General features: G+C 26.6%; 1 protein-coding gene across 5 annotated transcripts in view; it reads right to left on the minus strand.

Annotated features, from left to right (window-relative positions):
- The window catches only part of LOC111675089 (anion exchange protein 3), a 59560-nt gene extending 42276 nt beyond the window's left edge, over positions 1 to 17284 (minus strand). For 3 of the 5 annotated variants that reach the window (XM_046951973.1, XM_046951975.1, XM_046951970.1), the window contains exons 1-2: positions 16990 to 17284; positions 15671 to 15723 (exon numbers count right to left, since the gene is read on the minus strand). The gene's annotated coding sequence lies outside the window, so the exon portion shown is untranslated. Of the gene's footprint in view, positions 1 to 15670; positions 15724 to 16326; positions 16866 to 16989 lie in introns of those variants that run through there. The other 2 variants (XM_046951976.1, XM_046951971.1) reach the window with 2 other exon arrangements.
- Between the last annotated feature and the right edge of the window lie 95 nt (positions 17285 to 17379).

The following is a 17379-nucleotide window of genomic DNA, read 5'->3' on the forward strand; positions in this document are numbered from 1 at the left end:
ACCAGTCAGTATGTTAAAAAATTACAAAAAATAAAGCATTTAATTTGTTCTTTAACCGTATTGTGGAATATTTTAACGTATTATTGACAAAAATAGATTTTTACATTTTAGACTTTATTCGTTTTAAATTTTAGAAATTAAAAATGAATTTTGACCTTCAAGACATTTCCTAAAGGGGAGGTTGTATGGGGGCTAGGGTCAAATGAGGCCGGATCACTATAAAAATTAATAGTGCCATTTATCGTTCTATAAAACTAAGTTTTGCAGATTTTTGTTCACATAATAGATCATTAAACGTAATTATGAGCCTAAAGGATATCAAGAATTCAACTAAATTTTATAGTGGATTTATATGTACGTATATACTTAGTTTTCGCGAAACGAAAAACTTAGGTAAAAAACAGGTTTTCAATTTAATTTAACGAACAACAAAGAGATCTCAGGTAGAAATTATAATACGTATGTAGGCCTATGTTGACCTTTCTTCAAATTCAAATGCCCGGCATTGCTAGGGACTCAAAATACATATTTAAATAAAATTCAAAATATATTGAATTTTGTAAATCTGCAAAAAGGTTTCGATAAATTATATCTATGCAAAATTAAAAAACTATACAAAACTATGTTATGTCCCTTCGACCCTTAAATATTTAATATGATATGTTTGTTTGTTAGGAAAATTTAAACAAACATGAACAACCTAAAAAAGCAGCTTTTTAACCTTTGATTCAGTTCACCATATATTGAAGTCATGTCAAAAATTTTAATTAAATTTTAATTTTTTATAGGAACAGCAGCAACTATCATTTTGTGGGCAAACTTTAAGAATGATAAAACAAACATAGTTTCACAGACAATACCAATTTATTTCCCCTTTAATTTTTCCTTTAATGTCTTATATACTCTCCTTGAATAGTCTTTTAGCATTTTTCTAATGGAACCTCGGCTTCCAGAAGTAAAGTTGGCATTTCTATGATTATGTGTGTTCTCGCTCTAGAATTACTTATTTAGAACCAGTGCCTGTGTTCTGTAACTTTCGAATCGACAAAAAAATTCGAAAAATTTTTAACCGTCCAGGATGGACACACGCTAAGTATATAAATATATTTAGGTCAATTGTAATGTGTTCAGTTTAAAAATTATTGGAATCTCGCAACTAAAAAGTGGAAGATTCTAATATTTCAATGTTAGTTTTACGACTCGAAAGTTACAGAACACTGGCACAATTCTAAAAATTTTCCTACAATGTTAAAATTCCTAACTGGTAAAGTAAACAATTTCTTTCACCTCAAGACACTGTGCAACGATTTCAACATTATATAAATAAACAAAAAAATGCATTCATTGTGCTGACGTTTTTGTACTGTTGAATGTATTCCAGAGTGTATGTAGGTGTCCAAAAGCAACCCAGCAGTTCGACAGGAGAGTCCTGAACAATTATTTAATCTACAACTTAGAGTTACTTAGTTAGAATTACCGTAGTTACCCACCTGCTATAAGTTGTTCTATCGTCACTCTATAGCTTACAAAGAGACTATCAGAGAGCTAGTCCAAAGTAGTCAATGGCCATGGTTAGTGAAAATGGCTATATTTTTCGGATGCACGACTCTTTGTCGAACTACTGGAAAGTTTTTTATACAAATTTAATTACGCATGCCATACTGAAACTTCACACTTTTAAGGCAAATTATGAAATCGTGACTTTTACAGATAAATTCTTACTGATAATATAAAGAATAAAAAGGGGAAATTTTTATTATTATTGTTTGTCATATTGATTCTAGACAATTTGTATTTTTTTTGTTTATCAATTTTGTGAGGTATGTGTACATGTGTGTGTTATATTCCTTAAGTATTTTGATGGCTTATATTTCTACCAATTAATCATAATTCATCTATATTGTGATTATTTTTTATGTTTATTTCTTTTTGTTATTTTCTAGGTTTTTTTTTTGTTTTGTCGCAAAATATTTATTAATAATACTATATAAATAATAAATTTAACTATTATTAGAATGTGTCATAAAATTATAACTGATTTGTTAAAAGCTCAAGGAAATTAATAAAAAAAGACTGTTATAAGTCACATCAATGAAAGGAAGTGTCTTGTGAACTCATTAATAATATTAGAGTTAATAAAACAAAAAAAAAAGACAACATAATGATACACATGTCAATTGGATCTTAGATGTAATCACACAAACTATAGTATTAAAATGATGAATATATATAGAATTTAGTTATTTATTTATTATTATCACTACTTTATATTTAACGTTCATAAGCGAATGTGATCAATTGTCTTGAAATAATTAACAAAAGTGAAGATTAATTAATTGTTATAATAAACTTTTGGCATGTAATTTAGTTGTTATCATTAATTATTTAATTAAATAATATTTTCAAGGTTAATAAAAGAATAATTTTATACAAAAACACTACTTACTATTGATTGCTATATAATTAGCTTTATTTTAAATGAAGACATTAAATAACCAAAGTATAATAACAATCGGTAAAAACAATCTTACAATATTACGAATCGCTGGGAATAACGATATTATTTTTAAATAATTTTATTAAAAATTTTTAATATTCACAAATTTTTAACCGAAATTTAACAACGGAACTGATTTTATTGCAGCTAGTTAGTTAAAACAATAGGGAAACGTCTTTATTTATTACACTCTATTCTATGATTACGTAGTCGTATACTAATCAAAAACATATTTTAAACACTTCATTAAATAATCATTATAAAATTTTGTGATAATTAGAACAAAATAAGTATTATTTGAAGATAAGCAATTTTATTTTGAAATAATACTTTTTGAAAGAACTAAATAATATTTTGGAGATAATTATAAAATAAAATATAAGTTATTTTTGAACTATGTACATTTATCAATTCGCCAATTATAACGTCATTGTTATAATTGACTACTTTTTGGTTTCGGTTTTTGGATTATTGGCATGTCGAATAAGAGTGAAATCGTAACTCTGTAGAAGTCAATTAACTTTGTCAAGTCAAGCGAAAACATAATTATAGAAAATAAGAGAAATGATTATTTTGTGCTGCGGTATCCTGTTGAAATCAAAGATTATCCAAGTTCGTTCAAGTATACGCTAACAATGGATGAACTCTTAAATAGATCATCGCACAAAACACGGAGATATAAGAGTTTAACAATATATTGTTATCAAAAAATTTTTAACAATATTTTAGTTAATGTAAACATATTCATGTTCACGACAATTATAAATATGAATATAATTTACTGAAATAACAAATATATTTTGTTGTTGTATGTTATATAACCATTATATGTTGGGTTGTAATATCTTCTGGTACAACAGCAATGAACTAATAATTCTCATTTTGTTTATAATAATTATAGAAAATGAAATTGAATCATAATATGATCATGTAAAACAATATTATGATAAAAAGGGAAATTATGATGAAATATTGCAAGTGTATTTAGCCATAATATGAAATTTTTAAATAGTTTTAATAACCATAATATGTTTAAACTATAATCATAAATTTAACCACAATATGTTGATCTTACAATGAATCTGAGGAGACAATATGAAAACCGAATCTTACAAACTTAAGAAGACGATTAGATTAAACAACGAAGGCAAGAGAAATGAAGTTAGACAATAAAGGATAGACATATAATCATTTTACTTAATTTATCGGTATAGCTAAGAGAATATTGGTTAAATAAGTACATATATCAAGTAATACATAAGCATTTTTTCTCAACAAAAGAATGAATCAGCAATTGATAAACAATCCCGAAAACTGCATTTAACAACATTGCAAAAACTATCAAAGTGTATGGAAACCAGAGGGTTGGCCGCTTGTTGAATCTGACTTTCTCCAACAATAGAGGCATTAAGAATACTTTGAGGGTATTAGCAAGGCGGGTGACTATAATTGGTGGAAAAACTTTTATGACTTAAATGCTTTAAATTTTAATATCGATTTTTTTTTAACATTTCATTCTGATTCATTTGAATCGGTTAAAACTTAACAAATGTTATGGTTACAAGAAAGTTCTCCATTATTGCATAATTTGAAATAGATCTTCACAGTTTAGGGGCAAAGATTATTTGATTTTATAAAAACTTCAGTCTCAACGAAAATCAATAGAATTATATTTTGTACATACTTTCATGATGTTGCTGAATTATCGGGCCACAGTAAATTTTAATATAATCAGTTCCCATTATAGAGCTTATTAAAGAAATTTTGTGTTTCTTCAACAAATTGCATAAATATATCTAAACCAAGTTAACACTTTAAATAAATTCATAAATTTTCTCATATATATTTGCAATTAATTTTTTTCTATAAAATTTTAGAATTCTGTACCTATATAAACAACCCTTCAAAAAGCTTAATTGTTTGTTAAAAGAAAATAATATTTTTATTTTCCTTTAAATTTTCAAAATCAAAACAAAAATCAATATAACAGCAGTTAATATATTTCAATTAATTGCAGCTGTTAAGCGAGAAGAAAACAAATTTAAAGTATTTTTTTATTTAAAAGAAAACTATATTAAAAGGTGAGGTATTCTAGATTAAGCTTAGAGTTTGAAACAAAGAACCAGTTTCAATATAAATTAAAATTTTTCTAAAAAGTATTTTTGAAATAGGGTACAAGGGGGATCATTCGCCATAGGGGCACATCTGTCAATGCGAATAACTTGAAAACTGAGTAAACGTTTTTATTACATTATCAAATTTTGTTTTCGTTTATCGATTTTCTATCATACCTGACAATTTTTTAGTTTTTGTGAACAATAAGACATTATTATATTATTCGATAATATAATTTGAAGCCCGAAAAAAATTGAAACTAAACCCCAGAACTGCCCGTGGGGCACATGCGCCAAATATATGTAATGCTTGTGATGTAGAACAAAATTTGGTTAGAATATTGAAAAAAAAAATTCAGTAATAATTTGTTTTAATTTTTTTGTTAAGTTTTGTGAAATGAACAATAAATATCTGATTTGATACACTCTGGTTACTGAATTAATGTATAAAACAGAAAAATAAGTTTTTATCTTTGTAATTTTTTCTTTTATTTAAAAGGAATAAAACTAAAGCCAACATATCTAAGTTTTCGAACCAAAAAGAAAATTAATAATATGTATTGTGGTTTTAGTTTGTGGCCACCTCAAAAAATAGTGGCTATGGTCCCTTTTCTACCCTACCCATTAGAAAACTAATATCAAGAAATCATTGGAACTTTAATCAATATAAATTACTTTCGGTGCGATGGAATCGATAGTCTATTATATTTCTCAGTTAATATACTTTTGTAGTTAACCCAATTGAAATACTTTTTTTGAAAATGTTTAGACAATAAAATAATATTTATTTATATCACCCAACCCGATGACTTTGAAAATATTTCTTTCCGTAAACAAATATTCACGTGCACTCGCACCTTTCACAAATTCGCAAAAATATACATTTGTTTTCAAACAACTTACCTTGTAAGATCACATGAATAAAAAACCAGTACAATACAATATTATGACTATTTACCAAAATGTACAAATCAATGTACATAAATATGTACATATGTGTGTGTAATGGTGTATTTGTGAACAACTTTATGCAGGTTTAAACATGAATAAAGGCAAACAAGTTTCCATTAGGGTGCCCCTAAAAACTTTAAAATTATTGAAAACCCCTTAAATTACCATTTCAGCCGTTAGGCCTATGATCAATATATATATGACTTAAGACGGGTTTCTTACTACTCAGTTAAACTAGGCTTAACTTGCTGTTAGATTAAACTCGGAACAAATTTAGGCGGACTTTAACCGATAATTGTGTTTTTCAGTTATGGATTTAAGTTCAGTTAACTTTATTAGTATAGCCAGCTTTTCACTCAAAAACTGTTTTTTGCAAATAATACTTTTGTAAAATGAAAAATTTTGAAAAAAATTTAAATTAATATTGAAAACAATAATAAATAAAACAAAACAAATGAGAAATTTAAAGAATTAAAAAATTAAAATATTAAGTTTTTCTTCTTCCGAAATCATTGTTTTATTGTTTTTGTAAATTGTGTGTTTTCACTTATAACTGAAGTTTAATTGGTCAAGAGCACTCAGTTAAACTAAGATAATACGTAACGTTAAAGTTTACTGAAAAACACAAAACCTATATTAAACTAGGTTTAAACAAAGAATGTAGATTATATTTATCTGTAAAACCCGCCCTTAAGGATAAACATTTTTAAAAACGTTATCTTACAATGAACTTAACTTGAATTTCTTTACGTAATTTATTACCTATTTAAAAGGAACACCCTAATACATTTGTACATATTCACATTATCATGTCCATGCCATTAATGAGATACATGTTTTTTATATAAGTTTCTTTAAGATAAAACCAGTTTTATTAAAAAAAATCTTTTTGAAAAGAAATGCAACCACACGACATTGAACTTGACATCATACGTTTTGTTTGTCTGTCCATCGTCTTATCGTATCACGTGTATGTTTTACGAACTAACAAAAGAAAAGGGGGTAAGTAAGTAGTATTCATTCGTTAATTCGTTCCCCATTTATGAACATATTTAATGTGTCGTTGAATACAGGTTCCGATGACTAAATAAATGTTCAGCATCACGTAAAATTGCATTGAAAATTAAGTGTTTTTTTCGAAAACTTTATTTTACTGACACACATCATCGCTATGCATGAGTGTATGCAATTTTGATATAAAGTGCGTTACAAGAGAAGTAAAAAACCAGTATTAGTGGGCATAAAAGTGCACATTTGCACATCTGATTTCCATTTTTTTTTAAAGCAAATTAAAGTTTTTTAACTAACTAGTTGCTCCTGTAGATTAGTGGTTCTAGTATGGTAGACCGATGTAACTAACTAACTAACTAACTAACTAAATAACACTAACTAATTAATTAAGAACAAAATCTAGAGTATGTTAATTTAGAAAAAATATTATTTTTTTAAATTTCTGGAGTTAATCACACGGACTAAAACGATTTCTTCTGTATAGTAGAAATTTAAGTAACTGACACCAATACTATTTTCTCTAGGTGCATAAAATTAGAACTCGTAAAAAGCAATAAAAAATTCATAAGCTAGTTCGACATAACCATTTGGTTTTGGATAAAAACTCAATTTCTAAAAAAAGCTTTAAGTTGGACAAACGTTTTTTTATAATTGGATTAACTACATACTTTATTAACTAACGCAATCGCAACTTAAACAAATATTTCAGTTACCCAGCAGTCCGGACTACCTATTTACCCTACTATTTATTGTTAGCTCTAGCTACCGAGAGAGCAGCTGTCTAAAACAAATATTTCAGATACCCAGCAGTCCGGACTACCTGCTATTTATTGTTAGCTCTAGCCACCGAGAAAGCAGCTGTCTATCTTTTTCATCATGTGCTTGTTCCATGAGAAAGTCAATCAACAACCATAGATAACGAAGAGACAGCGAAAAGCTTAAGTTTGTTTTTCAAGTGTACACTCTCTCGCTTACAAAGGGGACACAAAGTGACTAATTTCTTCACTCTCGTTTGCAAAGAATACATCGCCAACCAGTTGACTAGACGTTAATGAAAATCACTTTATTTTTCGGATGCATTGACTCTTTGTCGAACTGCTGGGTAATTATGCCAATTGTCAAAACTGAAATCTAGTTAACTATAGCAAATTACATAGAAAAGTGTATGCTCAAAAGACCATTTATAAAGCGTTTTATTGCTCTTATACTAGATAAACATCTAAAAGAAGAAAGCAGACATTTTGACGCCTCGACAGACACACGCATACACACATTCCAAACAACTTTTCTACATATGAACTTGTAAATATATTAGTCATTTCCGCGAAACTTTTAAACGTATTGCTCTGCTGGTTAGATTGATTCTGATAGCTGCATGATTGGCTGTCTGGCTAGTTTGGTTGAATGTTAATCAATAAAATAGTGAATGATCTCATTTAAACAGGCAGTTTATATTTGTTTAATATTGATTGAAAATACAATTTTACTATGTATGCAAATACATATGTACATATAAAAACTAAAGCCAAATCAGAGAGATAAAGTCAATTTGACTAGTTTCTACTTTTAATCATACATTTTAAAATAAAAATGGAATTTATTTATTAATTTTAATTGTTTAATGTATTCATCTTTGTTTAATCTTTTAAGAATCTTTTGTACTTTATACCTATATTTCACAATGACCATATTTGCTGTGAAATGTAGTTTGGCCTTTTTTGGGGAGTTTAATTAATTCCGTCTTTCCATTTAAAGCAGTTTGTTGGTCATCGACCCTAAAAGTATAAATAACCACTGCATGTTATTTTGGAATGATTTACCTATGTATATATATTTACTAGTCGTAATTTTAGATAGTAAAGAAGAGCTACTTAAACTGGATTAAATTAAATTCCCAAATTTGAATCTATGTTTACATAATTCTTATTTGTAAATATCTGCCGTTTTATTTTCAAATAGAAATCACCCCTTAACTTAAAACTCTTTTGTTTTGCTTAGTAGTTAGTACAAGTAAAAAAGTAAGCCAGTAAATTATTTAATTATTAATTAAAATCATATATTAATAATTTATAAATCTACCTACTCGTACATCATATTCGTGTTTTGTCTAACATGTTTACAAAATAAATTAATGGGTCTTGATAACTGTCAACAAAATGATTAATTGATGATTTTAGTTAATAATAATTCTTAACTTTTTTATATGTTTTTATTGATTTGAGCTGATAAATCATTTTCTACTTAAACTGATTTTATATTTTTAAAAAATGTATGTGTTTTTGTCTACATTTATTTGTATTATTTTAAAATCGAAAACAATGTGACACAATGACGGCGTATACGCTTTTATGCGTAAATTTTTAATGTGTTTACACAATCTTAATTACAAAATTATATTTTTAAAAATTTTTTAAAATATTATTTTATTGGATTAATATTTATATAACAATTACTAAAGTTTAATTCATATTATTTTCGACCATTTTCTTTAAATATGTAGAACAAATTTCGAAAGTGAAAATTACCAGAATTTTTATAAAAATTTTCTTTATATTAAATTAATTAAAAGAGAAAAAATCTAAAATTTTCCAAATTAAAATAAAAAAATTCAAAAAACTATAATAATGATATAATGATCAAGAAAAATTAAAAAATCTAACGTTTTCTTTCAAAAAGAGATTTTGAATTTTTTTAAAACAAAAGAAAAAATTTCGTAATTTTTTTATAAAAAGAAAAAAATCTATAAAAAAAAGAGCAAAATCGAAGTTCCAAGAAGTTTGTATAAAAAAAAGACATTTTCAAACAATTTTCTGTAAAAATAGGAGAGAATTTCAAACATTTTTTATATAAAGATAAAATTTTATAAAAAAAACAAGTAAGGAAGTATAGTCGGGCATGGCCGACCATGAGTATATTTTTAAAATTTTAACTTTTTTACAAAGAAACTTTTATGTTGAATATTACCATAATTCCAAAATATTTAAGCAATTTATTGATAAAAAAATAATATTTCTAAATGAGGTTTTATATAGGTCAAATATGGACCGATCCTCGGTAAATTTGGGAAAGGGATAACAGTTAGTTTTGTTGAGTTTCATTGCGATACAAATGGTTACAAGTCAATTTTAGACCTTTAAGACATTTTTGAAGGGGGGTTTGTATGGGGGCTACAGTCAAATTAGGGCCGATCCATACGAAAATATGCAGTGTCATTTATATTTATATAAAACTTATTTGTGCCAATTTTTAAAGAGATAGTAGAATATTTGACGTAATTGTGGCATAAGAAGTTCAATTCGGTAGGTACGGTTGTATGGGGGCTAGGTGAAATAATGGACCGATTTCAACTATTTTCAATAGGCTTCGCCCCTGTGCCAAAAACATGCTTGGTCCAAATTTCATCAAATTATCTTGAAAATTTCGGCCTGTACCTTGCGCACAAGGTTTACATGGACAGCCAGCCAGCCGGACAGACGGACGGACATGTCTTAATGGACTCAAAAAATTATTCTGAATCGATCGGTATACTTAAAGGTGGGTATTGGACCAATATTTTTGTATGTTACAAACATCAGCACAAACGTTTAATACCCTCCCCTCTATAGTGGTGTAGGGTATAAAAATAAAACAAAATTTCAAAAATTTTCTATAAAAGAAGGCGATTTCGAAAAATACCTATCAGAAATAGATTTCAAAAAATGTGTATATAAAGTAAAAATTATAAAAAATCTTTTTTAAAAACATAAAACAGAATATTTCAAAAATTTTTTAGAATAAAAAAAAATATTAAAGACTTTTCTTTCAAGAAAGAGAAAATTTAAAAAAATTTTGTAAAAGGAGAAAATTTTACAAAATTTAAAGTGAAATTTTGAATAAAAAAATTAAAAAGTAATATTTAAAAGATTTTGTATAAACAATTTTTCAAAAATTTATCAAAGAGATAAATTTGAAAAGTTTCAAAAAGTTGTTCTTAAAAAAGGAACATTTTCAAAAAATTTCCTTTTAAAAAATACATTCAAAACATTTTTTATAAAAAGACAAAATTTTATAAAGAAGCGAAAAAAATTCGAAAAAAAAATCTATAATATTAGACTTTGCAAAATTTGTATAAAACGAGAAAGTTAAAAAAATATATTAGAAGAATAGAATAAAATTTTTCGAAAAAAATTTTAATAAAAGTGAACATTTTGAAATTTTTCTTTAAAAAAGGATAAATTTTCTATAAAAAATCAAAAAAATTTCCATTAAAAGAGGAAATTTCGAAGAATACCTGCAAAAGCAAAAATAAATGTTTTCTTTAAAAAATAAAAGAAATTAATTTTATTCACTTTAAAAAATACTTAAATATGAAAAAACAAATAAAACTTTTTAAAAAGGGAACAATTTTGAAAAATTACTTTCCCAAAAACTTTTTATATAAAATGAAATTTTTTTAATAAAAAAAAAATAAAATATTTTTAATTAAAGATGAAATGGTAAATTGTTTAATAAATTTAAAATATTATTTTAAAGAAGATAAATTTCCAAAAAAATAAAATGTTGAAAAAAACTTTTAAAAATTATAAAATTTCAAAAAATTTTTAAAAAAAGGGGAAAAAAATATATTTTTGAAAAACTAACACTAATATTATTTTATGAATTGTAATGCAATAAGATTTCTGTATTAAATGTTTAAAAAAAATGTTATGCTAATTCTGTTAAGGTTTATTTCTATTTCAATAAACTTTAAAATTTTTTTTGCAGAACACCAGAATTTTAAATTCAGCTTTATATACAACATGATGTTAGGTGTTAAAGTTGCTGTTTTCATTGCAATTTCAATAACAATTTATAAAAATTTATTTTAATATCTGCATAACGATTTAGATTTTATATTGATTTAATTGCGCACTAACAATAACAATATTTGAAAAAAATGCTATAAAAATTATCAGAAGTATGTCTGTCCATCCGTTGGACTGTCTCTATTATACCCACAAATTGTTTGGAAAACTATTTCTATGCCAAAAAAAAACTTAGACATATAAATATATACATTATATTTTTCATGAATGTTTTTATTGAGATTTATATAGCTAGACCAGTAAACAATTAGATGAGAATATAAAAAACCAAACTAGTACAAAAATCTATACCAATCTAGTTCTTCTTTAAATTTATTTTAAAGTTAAACTATTTATTGGGTATTTTGAAATATTGTCACAGGCTCATATACAAACACATTTGTACATACATATGTATGTTTATTTTTTAAAAAACAATTGTCTAATGGCAACTGTTAACTGATGAAAACAACCGCAAACATATTGTTAATAATGAAAAAAACAAAAACAAATAAATTATTTGCTAATAATAAACAAGCAAAAACTATATAAAGTATTTAATTGTGATTTGTAAAATGTATACTTGTTCTTTTCACTCTTATTCGAAAAGTTTTCTAGTTGTTTAGTTACAATTTCAAAAATATTATTTTTTCTAAATGAATATCTACTTCCGTTTTTTTTTTAATTTACAATATTATAACAGTTTTTAACTTGCTTTTTTTTTGTTATAACATTACATACGAGTTCACATTAGTAAACAATGAGACTTAAATATTTTTATTAAAAAAAAACTTTCAATTTTTTGTCATAGAACAATTAAAAATAACTGCTAATAATATCAATTATATATGAATTATTTAATTAATACAAACATTTGAGATGTAAAATATTTTAAGAAACATAAATACAAACAAACACTATATGGAGTGCTAGATGAAATTAATTTATTGGTGCATTAACGAAAGTTGATTTAATTTAGTAATTGAAGTAATTTTAACAAGGTATTATTTATAAGTAAGTAGTGTTTCTAATATTTGATTATAGAAGTAAGAATGTTAGTTATGCATACCCAACCATATGTTCCTTACATAAGTTATTAGGACGTTATATACGTTATTTATATTAGAGTGTCCCTTGGAATACCACAAAAACTATACGTACTAAGTACTTACAACGTTCGTTAACAATATGTAAACTTCTTCTTAAATAAGTACTCACAAATATGGAGTTAAAAATCAATATGTCTAGGATAAAAAGTAAGTACATACATATAATTTAGTTGTAAGTCATGTCGATACTCTTTGTAAATAATACAAACGATATGTAGTAGTCAATAAAAAGTAAGTTGTAGAGTAAGTACACGTCATTACTAACTTGGTGATTACTTGTGTATAAGAGCTGCTCTCAACCGAGAGACCTCAATGTTAATCCGGCGAAGACACAAATTTCTACGTATACTGAACCTTGCTTCCTGGGCAAGAAGATACCGGTGACAGACAAAGTATAACCCTCGACCGGAAATTAAAATGGAGATACCACATAGAGGACAGGATGAACAAGGCACATCGGTGCTGAGCGATATGTTGGAGAACTATAGAAATGAAATGGGTTCTACTATGACAAATTGACTTTGTAAAAGTGTAATTATACCAATTTTTGTTTATGCTTTAATAATCTGGTAGGAATTCTTTGGGCAAAAAGTGTAATATCAAAGTACTACAAGGAGTTCAGCGTACATGCTGATTGGGTATAAGTGGTGCCCTGTGTACTACTTCAACTAAAGCTTTGGAAACGTTGCTAGATATTCCAGCCATTGAAACATATATAGCATATTAGACGGTGCTTGCAGCCGAACGGCTCTTTAATTTAGGCGAACTGGCCAAAAGTTATTATAGGGCGTTATTATAATCATCAGACATGGAACTTTGAAACTTTAATCCCAGAAAGAATGTCTTGATCAAGCGGAAAACTAGAGAAAATACCAGCAGGAATCCGTTGTTACACGGATGGCTCTAAGTTGGGTGAAAAAGTGGACCTGGGTTCAATATTGAAGACCCAGAAACAAGCTTACAGGCAGACCCCCGAGCCGGAATGTGTTAATTGGATTTGAATAATTATGGCGTCCACAGCCCTTAATATATCAGGTGATAGAAGTAAATCTAACACCGTATTGTAAGAAAGCTTTAAATAAATACTCTCACAGAGGTTAGTTTTACATCATATGGCCACTCGGGAGTAGTCGGTAACGAAAGAGCGAATATAACAGCTTTAAAGAGACAAACGCAAAACCATTCGACGCAATAAAAGCTGAATTAAAAATATGGGTGAGGGAACCCCTTAAGGCCTTTTGGAATAATAAAACGATGGATAGAACCACATATGGGTGACTCTGATGAGAATAAGAAAAATCTCTTCAAAATGAGAAATTCTGAAGTTAGTATGATGGTACTTATTCTGAGTGGACATACAGGATTACAAGCACATCTATAGAAAATCGGACTCAGACAAATGTAGAGCATGTGAAGATGACAGTGAAATTCTGGAGCACTTTCTCTTCCACTGTCAGGCATTCGTCGAATTTAGATCCAAGTATCTTAGAAGTGATGTTATTCGGGAAATAACATTCCTGATTGGAAAATTATTAGGAATTACGTCCAGGAAACTAAATTTCTGAATAAAATATGAACAAAATATTTTTTTCATCAACCTTACCTAACCTATGTTGATGAGAGGCACATTTACACATACATATTTATGAAATTTGAAGTGAACTAAATAAGTTGTCTTTACCATATAAAATCTATTTTACTACCTCACGTGTTTCAAAGATAACATTTTAAAAGGTATGCTAAAAGTATAATCAACAGCTTTTGTTGATAAATCTAAATGAATTGAAATAGTATAATTTTTACTATTTAAATATATGCAGAAAGCAAAATAACTTACGTTACAAGTAAAAAGTAAAATGTTCGAAAAAACCATGGAAAATGTTCCACCTTTTTCAAAAAAGACCACATATCAATCAGTTCACTATTTTTCCATAGACGATTGTCACATTTCTGATAAATTCAGCTATCTAAGTACACAACACCACCCATTAACGTAGCCATCAATGTACGGTATTAGAAAATCGTTTTTAACTAACAAATACTACGTGGGTTGGTGTCTATGTGTGTTTTAGAACTTTTAATTTATTATTGTATATATATCGAATGCAATGAAGCGAATCATGTTCATGAGGTTTTGTTTTCTTATTGAAGAGATATGATTTTGAGCTGTTGGTTGCTTTAAATGGTAAAATACAAGTTCATTGAACTTTTTGATTTTGCTTTATTTCATAGGTATTAAAATGTGAAGATATAGTAAAAATCTAGCTTTTAAAGAGTAAAGTTACTGTTTATTTTTTAAAAAATTAGAATAGCAAGCACTTAAAAAAGAACTATAGGTACCTGACTGTAAAGTAAACATGTGAGTGATTGAATACTGGTTTTATTTGACATATTTTGTGGTTAATAATAAATTTCGCGATGTTATGTGGCAATAATTTTAAATGCTGGACAACCTAACTTTTATCTCATAACCTAAATTTGAACTTAATTGACGTTAGGATTTACTTTTTAGGCGCCAGTTTATAAATATAGGGTTTACAGAGAGTCTACCTCAGTAACTACTATTTATTTCATATTATCCAATTAATATTTATGGCTTTAACACTACCAATAAATAATGACTGTTATGAAATTTTATCAGAGGACAGTACATAATACGTCTTAGTAAATTATATAAAGCTATATTAAAAGAAATTGAGTAGTTATTGAGCAATTAATTTTAGTTTATCGTTATTAAAAAAAAATTAACAAACTATCGAAGAGTATGATATAAAGATAAAAGTTACTGATAATATTAGAAAAAATGCAAATGAAACATTTTATCTGAACAATAAATACAAGGGAGAACTGTAATTATAGATTATAGGTTGCCACATTTACTATAGTTTAGCTATCAATATAAATGAACTAAACTACAACTAAACGATGTCATTCCATTCTCAAATTAATACCGAAACTTTCCATTGTAAAACCCTATCATTTAAAAAATACACAAAATTTTACTTCCTTAAATAAATGATACGGTTCATTCCCTGCTCAATGAGGAAATAATAATAACCATTTCTGGCAACCCTGAACATATGTACATACATATGTATGTGTAACGAAAATTTCAAAAGAATTTGAGTGACAAAATGTACAAATAATAAAAAAAATATTACTCACCCTTATCGTATGCGGTGTTTTGTTTTGTTATTATTTTTCAGTACGAAGTTTAACTAAAATATAAATAAATAATATTTATATTTATATTGTAATTATTAACTGAAAACACTTAAATTTAACATACATTACTGAAAAGTAATAATAGAATCGTACATACTATTATTGTGCACACACAGTGTAAGAAAAAAGTATTTGTTAAAAAAATTAAAAGTATTTTAAACTTTTTCAAATTCAATAAAGCTGGACTATAACTAAACTAAAAGTGAACTAGAACTGAACTACAACTGAACTAGAACTGAATTTGAACTAGAACTGAACTAGAACTGAACTGAACTTGAACTGAACTAGAACTGAACTAGAACTGAACTAGAACTGAACTAGAACTGAACTAGATCTAAACTATAACTAGAACTGAACTAGAACAGAATTAAAACTGAACTAGAGCTGATTCAAAAATTATTATTAAGTTTATTTTTTATTTTATTCATAACACTTTTTCGTTACACTGTATGCGAGTACTTAGGTGTATGTATGTATGTATGCACAATCTAAGTATTATAAATAATTAACAAATATTATATTTCTGCACGTTTGTTTTTTTCTGCGATTTTTTTTCTTTTCTTATTTTAATTTATTTTCAATATTTGTTTTATTACTAGTTTCGCAAATTACAGTCGCGTGATGAATACATTTCTAGTTGTTTTATTTTTTTAAATTATTCTCATTTTCTTAAAAAGAATTTGTAAAATAAAAAAAATTTCTAAACTTTCCACTCGTTAAGATTCATCATCAGCTCGGGCTGTTTGGCAATATCACAAGCACTTATTTATTAAGAGTCATGTTCGTTTATTTTTATTGTTCATTGGAGGTATAATGGATGTTGTCGTGGTCGTAATATTTCTACATTGTATGATCTATAACTATTCGATGAGGAGATGTTTATATGGTTTGGTTGCTCTGATCACTGATCAGTGTGGTTGTTGAAATGGAATGACGTAGGTTTTTCAAATGTTGGTTCTTTTCTTTTTGCCTCAAGTTATTTATAATTTATTTGTATTTGTCTGGTCACCAAAAATTTTTTTGTACTTTTTTGACACTTTAATTGTTTACGAGTAATAATTAGCTTTTTTTTTGAATTGGTCAGCAATTGCGGCTAATTTAAGTTTAATTTATAAACACATTTTTTTTTTGCAAAATTTCTTTAATATTTATTTATTTTAATTATATACACTTCGTTATTTTGTTTTAATTAATTATTTTTTAATTTGTTTTAATTAAAATTTTTAATAAAAAACATTTGCAATTGATTTTACACTAACCACAACAATATTGCTACAAACATGTAAGTATGAAGGTAGGTTTGTTTCCATTAGCAATGGACATCAACAACAACTAAAATGTTTCTTTTTTCTTTTTTTATTTATTCTCTTTTTTAACAACAACAAAAAATCAATAATAACAATAAAATAAAAATAATTATAACAACAAGTAAAAAAACAATAAAAAGTTTTTAGACAAAATGAAACAAAATTGAGAGAAAAAAATAAAAGTATCAACAAACAAAAATTGAACTTGATCGTATGTGTTGCCGTTTTCACGTTTCTCACAGTAATGATTTACTGTTTCTTTGCTCAGCACGTTTTAAACGAAAGAAAGAAAAATAGAAGTATACAACAACAACAACAAAAAACACAAAATAAAACATTTCA

The sequence above is a fragment of the Lucilia cuprina genome, chromosome 5 (genome assembly GCF_022045245.1).
Source record: "Lucilia cuprina isolate Lc7/37 chromosome 5, ASM2204524v1, whole genome shotgun sequence".
Classification (NCBI taxonomy): Eukaryota; Metazoa; Arthropoda; class Insecta; order Diptera; family Calliphoridae; genus Lucilia; species Lucilia cuprina.